The sequence below is a fragment of the Passer montanus genome, unplaced genomic scaffold (genome assembly GCF_014805655.1).
Source record: "Passer montanus isolate IOZ18808 unplaced genomic scaffold, ASM1480565v1 scaffold31, whole genome shotgun sequence".
Taxonomy (NCBI): Eukaryota; Metazoa; Chordata; class Aves; order Passeriformes; family Passeridae; genus Passer; species Passer montanus.
Genome location: NW_024367819.1, coordinates 8,176,013 through 8,190,828, shown reverse-complemented (window position 1 = coordinate 8,190,828; position 14,816 = coordinate 8,176,013). Strand labels below are relative to the sequence as shown.

The following is a 14,816-nucleotide window of genomic DNA, read 5'->3' as shown; positions in this document are numbered from 1 at the left end:
CAGGAAGGGCTTGCAGGGTCCATGGCTGCAGCTCAGGCCAGCTCATGCTGGAGGGAGAGCCGTAGCACACACTCTCTGCTGCCGCCAGCAAAGACCCAGTACAAAAAATTACATGCTCAGTTGAAGGCAAATAAATCTCTATGCATTACCAATATTTTAAACTTCAATATCAGAACTGTCCTTAAAAAGGAGAATTTTAATTTTGGGTTGAGAGAAGGGCTTCACTGAGAATTTCTGAAATTAGAATTTTCCAAGTGAGAATTTCACACTGCAAATCAAGCACTACAATCTCAGTGATCTCAGTTTGTCCCCTAAACATTTAAGATCTTGCTTGAATTTGTCATGTCATTAATACCTAAAAGATACTGTATGATCTCAGCCCCTCACTACTCCAACCAAAATCACATACCCAGTAAATAAGAGTATCTAGGGTACCACACAGACATTTAGTATATTCTTCCAAATGTTTGTCTAACAGAAAGAAAAGTCCCTGTTAAATATAATGAAAACCCTCCAAAAACCTCATATATGCCCCGATCATAGTTCTCTTGATTGCAGAAACAGCATATAGAAAAGCCAGTCTTTATAATTTTCTTTGTTAATACATAGTATTAACAAAGATACCAAAGCTTTTATACTAATGCTGATAATTTAGGTGTATCACTAAATATGCTCACAAAGTGATACTCAGAAGCTGACTTTCAGCTTTTGAATGTTCTTCCCACATCTGTGACAGATGTTAGGAACCACTAATGTAAAAAGCAAGAATGCCTTAACCTAGGCAGGGATACTATTGCACCATACCCGAGTATCTTAGGGAGATTAAGTTTGCATATGAACTGCTATAAAGTTCAGACTTTCTAGAAGCCAGAGGACATTTTGCCAAGTTAACATAAGAAAGATCAGACCTTCAGAAATTATAAACTCATTAATGAGAATTATCTTGCTACACCTGCTTGCTGAAAATTATCTCACTGATGCTGCTGTTTGATTTGCAGGTACTGCCCTGTAAAATTTTCCTCTTATTATTTGATATTAGACATTGGGTTCCTGTGCTAACCTTCTCCTAGTTTCTTTCATGGAGATTTCAAAATTATTTTCTTTGTTTTCTCCTCTTATTTGTTTTCTTCACTGATTTGCACTTGCAGTTGATTTATACCCTCTCATGAAAGTTGAAAATTGGATGCCAGTAGATATCTTTTCAGTGCAAAGTATGTCCACCATGCCACCATGAGTTCATAAATGACATAAATGCGGTGCATTCTGTTGGTACCAAATTTGTAGGAAGATTTATAAAGCAGATCCTTATCCCACCTAATATACCATAAAAATAACACAGTGCTTTCCCTGTCAATTAAGAAAAAAACTCATCAAGCTTGGGACATACAAACACTTTAACTCAAAATGCTGAGTTTTGAGGCATGTACCAGCCTTTTTGCCATTAGTTCATAAATGACATAAATGCGGTGCATTCTGTTGGTACCAAATTTATAGGAAGATTTATAAAGCAGATCCTTATCCCACCTAATATACCATAAAAATAACACAATGCTTTCTCTGACAATTAAGAAAAAAACCTCATCAAGCCTGGGACATACAAACACCTTAACTCAAAATGCTGAGTTTTAAGGCACGTACCAGCCTTTTTGCCAAAGAAGTTTAAGAAAACAGATGTTAATTAAGCTGGTAGTGAACTGGCAATCCAAAGGAACAAGCACAAACAGTCACTTTTAAAACTGTTCAAGATGCATGGTATTACATATAAAAATAATAAATACTACTAATAATAATTTGCTTAGATGTTACTTTTAGAAGCATTTAGAAGCATGGGAAGTATAAAATTTTAGAGAAATACCTGGTTGAGGGAAACTGAAAATATTTACTATAGAGGGGGAAAGTCCCTCCCTGTAATTGGTATTAGCAACTACCTCTAATGCTGTCAAGATTTGATAAAGGCGCTATCATGTCCTCTGCTCAAAATACACATGCACAAGGAATTTTGTACTTCACACATGCAAAGTGAGAACAAAACAAAAAAATACCCCAAAAAACCCACCACCAACAAAAAAGCAAACACTACAGGATTTCAAGATACAAGGCTACAGTTTAGATTTAAAATAGTTATGACCTTCTGCAAATACCAATACCACAGGAGTTCTCTGGAGGTTGACATCTTTGCTATGTGACTTCTCATACTCAAACCAGAAAAAAACACTGTGGAAACTACTACAGCTTTCTATTTCTCTTGTTTTCCATTTGCTCCTCCCTCACTTTTCTGCACTCTTTATTTTGTCCTATCTAGTTTTTCTTGTAATCAAAATTCCAGTCTCCTAATTCTCAGCCACAGACAAATGAAAAGGACTTTACAGCAAATCTTCCTTTGCATCCTCATGAGAGTAGCTCTTCACCAGCCAGCCAGCCAGCCAGCCTTTGATTTCAAACACATCAACCCTTTAGGGCTTCCAGGATTGTTCTGCCTAATGCTTTCTGTGGGCTCCAGCTGTCTCCAGATGTTCCTATTTTGTATAAATCAGGGGAAATACAACCTCCTTCCCTCCAGCCAGCTTCCCCATGCTTAGCTCTGTGCTTTAAGTAGCAGGTCATGGCAAACAGGTCTCCCTGATGCACAGGGATATCTTTTAGGGGAACACAGCACAATGTAAAGGGGGAAATGCAAGCAAACTAAAAAAAAATAATACAGAACAGGATGGTGCATAGCAAAAAAGGCCTCTTTTCCACCCACAAACATGTTAGTCATAATTTCCTCAAGTACTGGTTATACCTAGCTGTCACACCTACTTGTAATTAGCATGTCTACAAGCTGGTGCAAGTAGGTATTCAGTAATATTTTAATCATCAGATGTTTTCATGACATGGTGAGGAGGAAGCCTTTTTATCAGAGCAACATCCCTGTCTACCAGATACCATCACAGGAGATTTGTATTTTTCTCACTTTTCCATCCCATCTTCAAAACCACAGGTGGCTGTTTAGCTGCTACGTTCCCATTGCTATGGGAAATACTCAAGGCCTCTCTGAATTATTTAATAGTCTCATTGCCATTGCTGGCAGCTGTAAAGTACTAATCCTGATGAAGGTCATAAACATATTCAAAGTGAGTGTACACTCCAACCAATCATCTCCTTACCATTGCAATATCTACGTGCCATTCTTTTGCAGAAGAATCTCTTACTTCAGAGACACCAAGAAAACATCACTTGTGCTCTGCATATTGTGTTCAATACAGAAATGGACACTCTTTGAAAACTGAAGAACTGAACTTGCTACTGCACTGGGGTGTCCTTTCAGTTCCATTTTCTAAGTGTTCTTTGATCTAACACTAATTGTAACAGTGAGGCTGAAAATCCCTTTCCTTAGAAACTGATGTTTTTTCTGTAATGCAGAAAGAGTCAGTCTAAGAAAATACTGCTTCCTTGGTTTCTGTGCTATTCCTCTCTTTACATTACAGCTGTTACCTGGTCACTTTGAAGGCTTTTGTCTATCTTGTTCCACTTCAGTTTTCCCACTCTCTCATTGTGTCTTAGTTCTTTTTTTTTTTTTTCTATTGGGGGAAGTTGTATAACTGCCACTGCCTAATCCTCAGCATGGAAAATTGTGGAATGATTTTCTTCATCACCAATTTAGACTTGGCATTTCTTTACTACTAATTATTTTACTTATGGGTTCATTAGACGATTAGCTGGTGTCAATCTGAAATCACCTGGTGCCACCAGGGCTGGTAACGGAAGCAAATGACTTTATGAATGAAGTCATCTATAGAGATTTTTGTACTTCTAAGCAAATGTTAATGCAGAAAGAGGTAGATGAAGTCATTCAGTGAGCAGCAACAGTGACAGAATTTGTATTTTAGAAACCTGTATTTCAGTTCAACAGGTATAATGGCTGAGATGAGTGAGTTCCTATCCAAGCTAATTTTGCAATAGTGCTTACTTAATGAGTCTTCAGTGAAGCCTGAAGTCCAAACCTGAATGCAGCATCTTCCACAGCCGGGTTTGTCACAGACTTCACTGCTGTGCCCAATCTCACATTCCCACACCCATAACCTTCCCCAATTCTACATACTTCCCCCCACTCATTTACCACCACGGGGTTCCAGAGTTACAGGGTGTCCAACACTGTAACACAGCCTGCATCTCAAAGGCCTGTATCCCAAAAGCACATATAGCTAAAGTATAATTAAAAAATATATCTAGTCCAAGTGGACACCAGGGTTTTACGTAGATATTAAAATTTCAACTATATATTTTCAATTATTTCAGATTTCCAACTCAAGGCTGGAATGACTTCCTCATTTACAACCAAAGAGAGGAGAGGCCTAATTTTTCATGTTCTCAGTATTAAGAAATATAACACTCCTTTCCACCTCTAGGAACTGACTGCCTTTTAAATCTGCCAGATTTTAATCTCACTAATATATGCAACTTTCATTCTCACGCTCAGCTTCTACCGTGTTTCAGTGATGCTGCTCTGCACGTAAAAAATGGTGCGTACACATAATGTGATAATCAGATGCCAACTTTGGCTGCTGAAAACGTTATTGCCAAGATCGTTTCTCAGATTGTGTCTTCTCTCTCTGAGCTCCATCCCTCAGTTTAGGAAGAACATGCAGTTTAATTCATTAGTTACATGAGCATGTAGACAGAGAAATCAACAACTGCCCATCTAGAATTTGACATACTAAAATTCATCATGGGAATTTCCTCACTAGAGATAAAATTCAACCCTGAGCAATGGCACAATATAGAAGACATATACATCACTTTCCTCCTCTTTGCAGTAATGCATGATTTCACATTCTGTGCGTGGGATGAAATGACCCAATCACAGCAAATCCACACAGACCACACTGCTGCACATAAATCAGCCTACTGCAACTAAATCTCTGCTTTCACTCCTAAAACAACCTTCTCTTGAAATTTCTGAAGTTTCCTGTCCATCTGGCCAGCATAAGGCTGAACACATGGACAAAAGTCACAGTTAATATATAAAAAGATATGTTAATAGTATTAGACAATAAGAAATTTACAGACTGCACTGCATCATGCTACAGTCATCAAGCATGTGGACATCTTCTTCAGATTTTGACTCTTCCTTATTTAGGGCACTATAATCCAATTTCTGAAGTTTCCTGTCCATCTGGCCAGCATAAGGCTGAACACATGGACAAAAGTCACAGTTAATATATAAAAAGATATGTTAATAGTATTAGACAATAACAAATTTACAGACTGCACTGCATCATGCTACAGTCATCAAGCACATGGACATCTTCTCCTTCAGATTTTGACTCTTCCTTATTTAAGGCACTATAATCCGAAGTAGTAAAGTGGCTACTAAATGGTATTTATTACAACACCCTAATAAACTTCAGCTATTTTAATTAGTAGTTTATACTCTGGAAAACAACAAACAAAACAAAACAGTTGTTTTGTTATTAATCACATTTTGTTCCAGTGCCAGACCATAGTATGTTCACCTTAAACATTAACCTAAGTTCTGCAAATGATAGCTTGAAAACTGTTGGACACATTTAAGTAAAAACTACTCTATTTGTATACTTGTACTCATAAAAACTACAGGTGAACTTCTGAAATTATGACAAAGGGATGGTTCTAAAAGTAGCCAGTCCTATACTAAGAAAAAATAGTACAGTCTGAGTAAAAAATAAAAAATAATGGGCTGGTGATTTTTACAAGTGCCTTTAAATGTAATACTGCAGAAGGAATGATCCTCTAACGAAAGATTTTAGTCATCTTAAAGATATGACTGGGTAGTTACCTGAGGCACAGCAGTGTTTTCATTCAGCAAAGATTTACAAGAACAAGATTTATGAAAGGTGTTTGAATTGAATTTTTATTTCATGAATGACAACCTTGCATTTCTATGCAACACTGAAGTATATAAATGAGAATGGATGTCCTGCATCATTTAAATCTAATGTGATGAATCTTTAAACAGGGACTACACCTGTACAGTAAATAGATGACAAATACACCTACAGTTTCTGGCACAAACACTATTTTCTCAGTAGTGGCAGATGAGATTTACAGAGTATGTACTCCCCTGAGCAATATTTTACAATCACAACTCTGCCTCAACAGGTGGCAAAAGTCAAGGTGCACCTGAGAAATGCTCAGACATGTTACAAGTCATTCTTCTACTAAAAAAAGGAGAACAGAAGAATTAGAAAATATGTGGAATAAAATACAAGCCTCTGGAGGTATCCTCCTCATGGGACACAGGAAAGAAGTCATGGATACTAACCATTCTAAAAGGTTTCTCTTCTGAGTGGTAAAAGCTTGTCTATATTCATATGGGTACAATTCCTGTATGGAACCCAATCATGGGCTCAGTACTTTGAAACTACAACTATTTTATTTGGAGAAATGCTTCTGCACTATAAGGGGGGATATTGCTTTCAGATTACAAAGGTGATTCTGAAGGGTTTCAACTTCTGGCCCCTTCCTCTCCATTCCTGTCCACAGGATACTGCTGAAGTTGAAAACAGTGCATTTTGTTATTCCTCTGCCAAATTTTAATAGGAAGGAAATAAAATAGAAGAAACAGAAGAAAAAAAAATCACCTAAAAACACACATGCAAGACTATAACACAGGTAAGACTATACGAGCAAACCTGGATCTGACAAATGAAATGGGATTATGACTTTGTATTGCTTTAAGGTGATTTGTTATTCTTTATGCAGATTACTAAGGTATTTTCTGCTCAATTTACTTTGTACTGAAGATTTGTTCCCTGCTTGCTTCCTATAATTCTCTCTCCCAAAACAATGTTATCAAGTGGATGTCAGTTAGGAGTATAGGTCTATTATCACAACATTACCAAACTGAAAGAGATGCAGTTGTAGGAATAATTTTTCTTTTTAATTTCTCTGAAAACATTATGTCCTATAGCCAGAACTCCATGCTGTGTGATTTATCAGCATGATCCTCAATTAATCTCCAGCTGTGCCATCACAGCACATCCATGTACAGCAGCTTACGACACAACAAAACAACCTGTCCCCCAGCCAGAAAAAAAGCCACCACCTAAGCAGAAAGAAGCAATATTTGGTATTTATAGTCTAACTCTTTTAGATCAGGAAGAATGAAAAATTAAATACAGATCTGAGAAGCAGCATGAAGAACAAAGGGTTGAATCTAAAAGGGCAAGTGAAAGCTGGTATTTCTGTTGCTCCTCCTTTTTCCCTGAACTGATAATTTTAGAGACAAATAAAGAAAAATATATATTTGAAACCAAAGTTCCCTTTATCTTTTAAATCAAGTATTTGTAATACAGGAAAGAGCGTGTAACAGGTAACTTTTCATTAGCAGCCAGATGACATTCTGGAATTACTATACCAATGTACTCGCTGGTGCTCCCTGTAAGAACCTGACAATATCTAACTGCTTGTATACACTATTTCTTTTCTCCTCTAAGCCCTTTAGATTCCTTTCACTCATTAATCTGATGTCTATGGAATTAGGAGTGATACATCTGGTTAACTAAATTCCAGTTCCCTGCTGAAAAGCAATACTTAACCCAAGAAAGGATAACTGTCCATTAACTGGGATATAAAATGCCCTTTGAAAACTGCCACTGGTGATATGCAAGGGTCAGACTTCTGATTCCCAAAGCTGAAGTTATGTTTGCACACCTTACAGGTGCAGAAAGCTGAACTAAGCCTTCTGTATGTAATTCATCATGACATTAAAATTGCAATCCCTCAATGTCATTTTACTTAGTCTCATTTTATTTCATGCTGTGTTAATTTTTAAAATTTTCTTCAGCATGTTTAAATCATAAGACAGCTTCAGTGATTTGAAACAGCTAATAACAAACAAGTTATCAAGGGACCATCAAAAATATATATCTCCAAGTAAAGTTTAAAAACCCCCCCTCGTATTTGTTTCACATATCATCTGAAAGGTGCAGAAAACCTGCGGTATCAATACAGGTTGGGGGATGAAGGGATTAGGAGCAGCCCTGCCCAGAAGGACCTGGGGGTGGATGAGAGGCTGCACATGACCCAACTCAGCCTAGGGGGCCCTCCAGAGACACCCTGGGGTGCCCCCCTCCAAAAGAACTACATCGCTCTATCATTCTGTTTTAAACTATTTCATAACCATTAAAAAATCCCAACAAATTTCAAAACCTTAAAAATGGTTCAAGAACAGTTTATCTCGAAAAGTGCACAGAAAAGCACAATCCGTTTGTGATAAAACATAACTACAATAAAGTAGCTTAACTGTTCCTGAAAGAAGAGTAAATCACTCCAAAGGATTCAGACATCTAAATTTTTCATATGTCAAATTTTTGAGTATTGGAAAATTGCTTCATAATATGTAGAAAATACACATTGAAATAATGACTTCTAAAAATTTCAAAGACATTCACTAGTTTATTACATACCAAGACAAATATTTATGGTCTTGTGAAGATGATGTACTTTGGCTCATGTCATGCATCCTTTGTAGCCTCATTCTCCTTTTGTACAGGACAACAAAGGAGGTAAGAGACATGACAAAATGTTGAGAACCAAAGAAAGGCTAAGCTGGACCAGCAAAAAAAACATGCAGCAAATTAACCCCTTGGGTATTTCAAAGGAGCATTAACAAGCCCATGCAACACCCTCCTCCATCCTTGCTGTAAAAATCTGTTAAAAAAAATTCCTTGGACCTACTTATTACTGCTCCCACAGACCTCTGGCTCCCTTGCTGGCAAGGCAGGGCCATAAAGGGCAGCAGAGTCACTCCCTCCCAGGACAAGGCAAGGTCTCTGCCCCACCAGGCCAGCTGCAGAGGGAGGGCAGGGCAGAGGAGTTGGTGGCCAGTGCAGCTTTCCAGAAGCCACTCCACAGTGCCAGACTTCTGTCTACCAGGTCAGTGAGATGGAAGTTTGAAGAGGTCAGGCCTTTGATACAGGGAGCAGGAGGAAATGACACATGAACCTGGCTCTGAGAACCTGGACTGCCCCACTTGTGCAAAGAGGAGGAGGTCAGAGCCATTTGAACACCCCCAAGAACCAAAACTAGCAATGTCCCCTACCTACAAAAAAAACCAAAAAGAAATCAAAGAGTAAAATTTGTTTTGTATGGGCTGTTCCTGGGGCAGAAAAAAAATGGGCATTTGGCTTCTCCCTCTCTACTTTTTCAGGTCATGAATAGAGACATGATCCTCACCACAGACACCTCATCAGACAGAACAAGGAGGCAGCTCAGTCATGCTGTAAGAAAGCCATCAGCCCAGTGACAAAAGAAGGACTAGGTGTTCTTGTACACCTTCTTCTTGGACACTGCTTAAACATCAGAACAACAGAAGCCCAGGCCAAGCGCAGCAGGCAGGAAGCAGCAAATGCTGCCACTGCCACCTGGCTCCTCTTCCCATACCTCCAGCAGTATCTAGTCCATGAAGAAAGACTGGACTCCAGAAACAAACACTGCTTCTACCCTACTAAATCAAAACACACTTTTACAGGAGAAATGCAAAATTACTACAAGCAGCACTTGAGCTAAAGCATCCCTTGGTGCAGACACTTCCTTCACCAAATGAAGTACGAGGCAGGAGTGGGATGGAAGGCAGAGAAGAGGACAAGAGCATCTGTCCAGATACACAATGGCAATTCTCACCTTCGGCAGTTTTTCCTGAGCTGCATCACAGGACAATGAAATATTGTGTTTTTCCCTGCCACTGGCAAATGGCCAGGTGCAACAGATAACTCTTTCCTTTGAAAAGCAGCTGCCTTGGCTGATAACCGCTCTCCAGTCAGCATTCTTTCTCCACACAGAAACCCAGCTTGCAAACAGACATATTTCTGCTTTGCACCTGCCATCACAAATTCCACAGGCCTCTTCTTTTGGATCGGTACTCTGTGCCATGATGCCCAGGAAGTGGTGCAGCCCGTGGCAGCACAGCTTTGCGTAACAGACATCTTCAGAGGTGCTGGTACACCGGTGGAAGCACTCAAGCCTCAGTGGGAGGAATCTCCTGGCCTGGCCTGAAGGAATGGAGGCCATCAGAGAAGCCTGAGGGCAGCCTGGCAACTGCCTGCACACACAGGAACATTGGGCAGCTCTGAGGGTAGCACAGAAGTGCTGCAGTGTGCACCTGCCACAAACACAGTCCCCGATAGGTAACCCATTGCAGGCGCGTGCCTGACGAGCCCTGCAGATCCCACCCTAAGCAACTCTTCAGAGACAACGCAAACTTTTACTGCTTACCCTTCTACAAGCCAACCTCCTCTCAATAAATCCTTCCTTTCAGGCTTCTCTTCAGTTTCAGCAGATCAGTCACAGACTCCTCATTCTCCTAATGCTCTCAGAATGGTCTGTGCAGTACCTTGCATGCCCTGTCTTCATCAAGGAGGCAGCTCAGCTCTGTGCACCCAGCACTCCAATGAGCACCAAGTGGTCGTGTAACCACACGAAGCTGCTGGACTTTGAAGTCCATTCAACTATGACTGAACTGTGTCACAACACCTTCCCCATGGTGACCTTCTGGTGACTGAGACAGACACCATTCTCAGGCTGTGCATACTGAGACCATCCCTAAGCTTTCATCCAGACTGCCAGGATTGTCCTGATGCCAGCGAGATGCACACACCCTACACAGAGCTGAGGAGGACAGGTTCACTCCTCCAGTGCATCCTTGTCACTTTTGTAAGGTTGGGGTCAAAAGTATTTGCCTGCAGCCCCTGAAACCACCTGAGGAGGACAGGTTCACTCCTCCAGTGCATCCTTGTCACTTTTGTAAGGTCAAAAGTATTTGCCTGCAGCCGCTGAAACCAGTGAGTGCTCTTAAAGCATGGTTTAAGATCTCTGCAGGTTTTAAGATCTAAATGCTCACAGTTCACCAGCAACACTAGGGCTCTTACACAGCTACACTTACTTCATCTGATAAAGTCGCTCTTTGTAGAGTTCAGAACAAGCACAGCTCTCCCATTCCTCATCCCTCCCTCCCAGACCAAGGGGGATAGTACTCTTTCAAGGCTCTTACAAACTTTATCTGGAAATTGCATCCTTTATACAGAAGAGGGCTCAACTGTTTCTCTGAGGGACCACAACAGAAGCATGAGCTTCCAGACAGTGATGCCAGCCTCTGGAGAGTGATGACAACTGTTCACACAGTCCCCAGATCTGCCAAAGCTGTGCTCCTGAGCTGCAGCAAAGCACTGACAGCCCACAACCAGAACAGTAAGGATGCTTTGTCCTCAAGGCAGCTACAGAAATCCCAGGCTTGCAAAATAGTGTGATTTTGCCTGTTTTGCCTGGTTTCATGTTTGACGTGGATTACATGTCAGTAACTATAGAATAAACCTCTAGTTCAAAATTCTAATTCTGCAAATAAGCAAACAATCATTGATTCCGCATGCCACTCTGGCTGAAAGGCAACCCTTCCTCCCTCTTAATTAACAGCCCTCTTCAAATTCCATCAGTGTTCATGTAAACATCCCATCAAATAAGCTTATCTCTACTATATGAATAATTCAAAACCTTTAGGTTTATGAGGAAAATCAGTAACGAACCTGCCTGAACAAAAATTATTAGTGTTATTTAGTTGAGTTACAAATTCAAGCTATAAGTTACTATTCAGTAAATAAATTAATTTGCTTTTTGTATTGTGTCTGAGTACTCCCTCCAAGCACATCCTTTGAGGCTTCCCATTTCAAAAGGAAAATTTCACACTTATTGCTTTTAGTGCAAAAGTTTGGGCTGGTACTTTTTATATGAGAGAAGGCATTACCCTTTGAAGAGCAAAAGGGATTGTTAAGTAAAAGCTAAACAACCAAAAGAGCTTTTACAGCTACTGCTGTCAAATTTGAAACATTATTTTTAGCTTAGACAGCATGACAGTAACACACCCAGTTATAATTTACACCACAGGTACAGGCTGGCTGGAGAATGGAACAAGACTAGACCTGGGGAGACAGACCTGGGAATGTTTGTGGATGAAAAGCTCAACATGACGTGGCAATTTGTGCTTGCAGTCCAGAAATCCAACCATGGCTGGGGTAGCATCCAAAGCAGTGTGGCGAGGAAGACCAGGGAGGAGATTCTGCCCCTGTCCTCTGGTGAGACCCTACCTGCAGTGCTGCAGCCAGCTCTGGGGTCCCAGCACAGGAAGGACAGGGACCTGTTGGAGTGAGTCCAGAGGAGGCCACCAATATGATCAGAGGGCTGGAGCACCTCTCCAGAGAGGACAGGCTGAGAGAGTTGGGGCTGTCCAGCCTGGAGAAGAGAAGGCTCCAGGGACACTTTAGAGCCTCCTTCAGTATCTGAAAAGGGCCTACAAGAGTTGGAGAGTGGCTTTTCACAAGAGCACTAAGTGATAGGACAAGGGGGAATAGACTATAAACTAAAGGAGGGTAAGTTTAGATAAGATATGAGGAAGAAACTCTTTACTGTGAGGGTGGTGAGGCACTGGAACAGGTTGCCCACAGAAACTGTGGACTCCCATCCCTGGAAATGCTCAAGACCAGGCTGGATGAAGCTCTGAACAACCTGATCAAGTGAAAGGTTTCACTAGTGACAGGGAAGACAGAATGTGATGATATTTAAGTTCCCTTCCTATACAAACCCTTCAGTGATTCTATAAAGAATTAATCCTCTTTAAAGCTATTAGGAGAGATGTTCAGACATGTTTTGTACCTTCTGCAGTATGTAGTGCAGAACTATCACCATGCATTTCATTCTCAAGTGAAATACAAAGAAAATACTAAAGTTAAGAACCAAAACATCACCCAAAAAACAATGAGCATATAGGACAAACTTGATTTAGTTCACCCCATAGAGAAATTTTAGCTTATTGAATTTTGCTTACTGAATATTCATTCACCTAGAAGACAAAAAATTCTTGAGAGGGCTTTATCCTCAGTTGTGCAAACATTCTTGAATGTAATATGTATTTAAGGGCTCATAAAATAGAAAGAGGTGATGTCTATAGTAAGTAACCATTCTTGGTTACTTTTAGAAAGTAAGTGAAATTTTAAAATTCAGGAATTATGTTCTTTAAAATCAAACAAACAAACCAAACAAAAACCCCATGAAAATCCCCTCAAATCCCACAAAGTACAACAAAACTAAAAAAAAAAAACAAAACCCAAAACCAACCAAAAAATAAACCCCACCAAAAAAAATAATTAAATGGCTTGCAAGTATAACTAACTTAATTTTTATTTCCAATGGGCAGTGTCAGCTGCAGAGAAAAGAATCCTTTGGACAACATCTTTAAGTTTGTCTTCACTTTTCTTTCGGTCAGATGTGGAAAAGCATGCATTATTTTCATGATTAAAGCTATTTTTTGTCATACACAAAGGGTGTGAACTATGGTGTACGAAGGAGGGTTCTGAAGTCTTAAAGCTCCCCACTCTGCCATGACTCACACACACAGAATATACAGGCCATGAATCCTTGGCACCTATCTTCATGGAGTATACCCTACATCCCTCATATCCTACACCAAAGAGGAATCTAGTCCTAAAATTAAAAAAAAAAAGGAAAAATCAACACTTAATAAAACCCAATAAAAGGAAAAAAATACTTGCAAACTTGAACTGCTTTCCCTCCTTTCTGTTAATTTGAAAAAAAAATGTATGGTCTCCATCAGAAAAGATATATTCAAAATACTTGCAAACTTGAACTGCTTTCCCTCCTTTCTGTTAATTTGAAAAAAAAAAAGTATGGTCTCCATCAGAAAATATATATTACTATTGGTATTTGTGCTAGAGGCAGGAGTCTAAGAGCTGATCCAATCCAGCTCAAAATTCCCTCTGAGCACTGACAGCTCTTCAGCATGGCTGTGTGAAAGGCTGACAGCATCTGCAGCTGACAGCTACCAACAGAGCAAGAGAGTGATCAGATCAGACTGGCACACATCCATCTGCTTTCTTTTCCCCTGACCCTGATGATAGGGGTGCAGGGTGGGAGGCATGGGAGGATCAACCCAACATAAAGCTGGACTGATGGGATCTTTCTTCAGAGTGAGCCTGAAGCTACGCTCAGATCCACATCCCAAGTGGCAAAACAAAACTCACCTTCACAGGGCATCTTTCTGCTACCCATATGACTGTGGGTTTTTGGGTTTTTTAATTCTTTCCTTTTGAAAACCCATCTCCATGTGTAACCAACTAACATCTCGTGTCCCAGTTTAATTCACTGTTATTGTTATCTGTGTTGACTAGGTTTCCCTCCTTACCAAGGTGCTGTGAACAGTACAGACACAGGACAGCCTGCTACTTCAACACAGACAACCAAAGGGATATTTTGCAAGCAAAACAAGAAACTCTCTTCAGGCCATGTCTGGGAAAGAGAGCATCACATAGGCAATATGAGGCAGCCACAGGTGGAACAGAAGGCTTAAAGTTCAATAGAAACAGTGGTTTCAATCACTACCACTGCCTCCACAGCTCACTAATGTAAGCAGAGGTTTTTCTCCCTTTCATGCAAAGAATAGTAATTTTTCCTCATATCCATGTGTGACTCCATACAAAACATGAGACTGTGATAGTTTCTTTAACAGGAGGGAAATGGTGCAACAGTGCTCTTCAAAAAAACCTAAAGCCATTACAGGTATTTTGCTAGATAATTCTCTGGCTAAATTTCCTTTTTAAGATTTCCTCATGTACTCTGAACACCCAAACTTGCATAAGGAGGTAGGACACGCAAAAACTGCCAGCTTTTCCCTTGGAAAAATGGATTTTTTAAATAAGTTTTAAAAAATCGTTTTAAAAGAAAGCAAAGTATCTTGCTCTGAAAAGTGCACTTAACTTTTCCTTGATGAAAATAGGAGTGATCTGAAAATG

General features: G+C 40.0%; 1 protein-coding gene across 6 annotated transcripts in view; it reads right to left on the bottom strand.

Moving 5' to 3' along the window:
* CTNND2 (catenin delta 2) overlaps positions 1–14,816 on the bottom strand; it is a 646,153-nt gene that overhangs the window by 237,837 nt on the left and 393,500 nt on the right. The window lies entirely within an intron of this gene.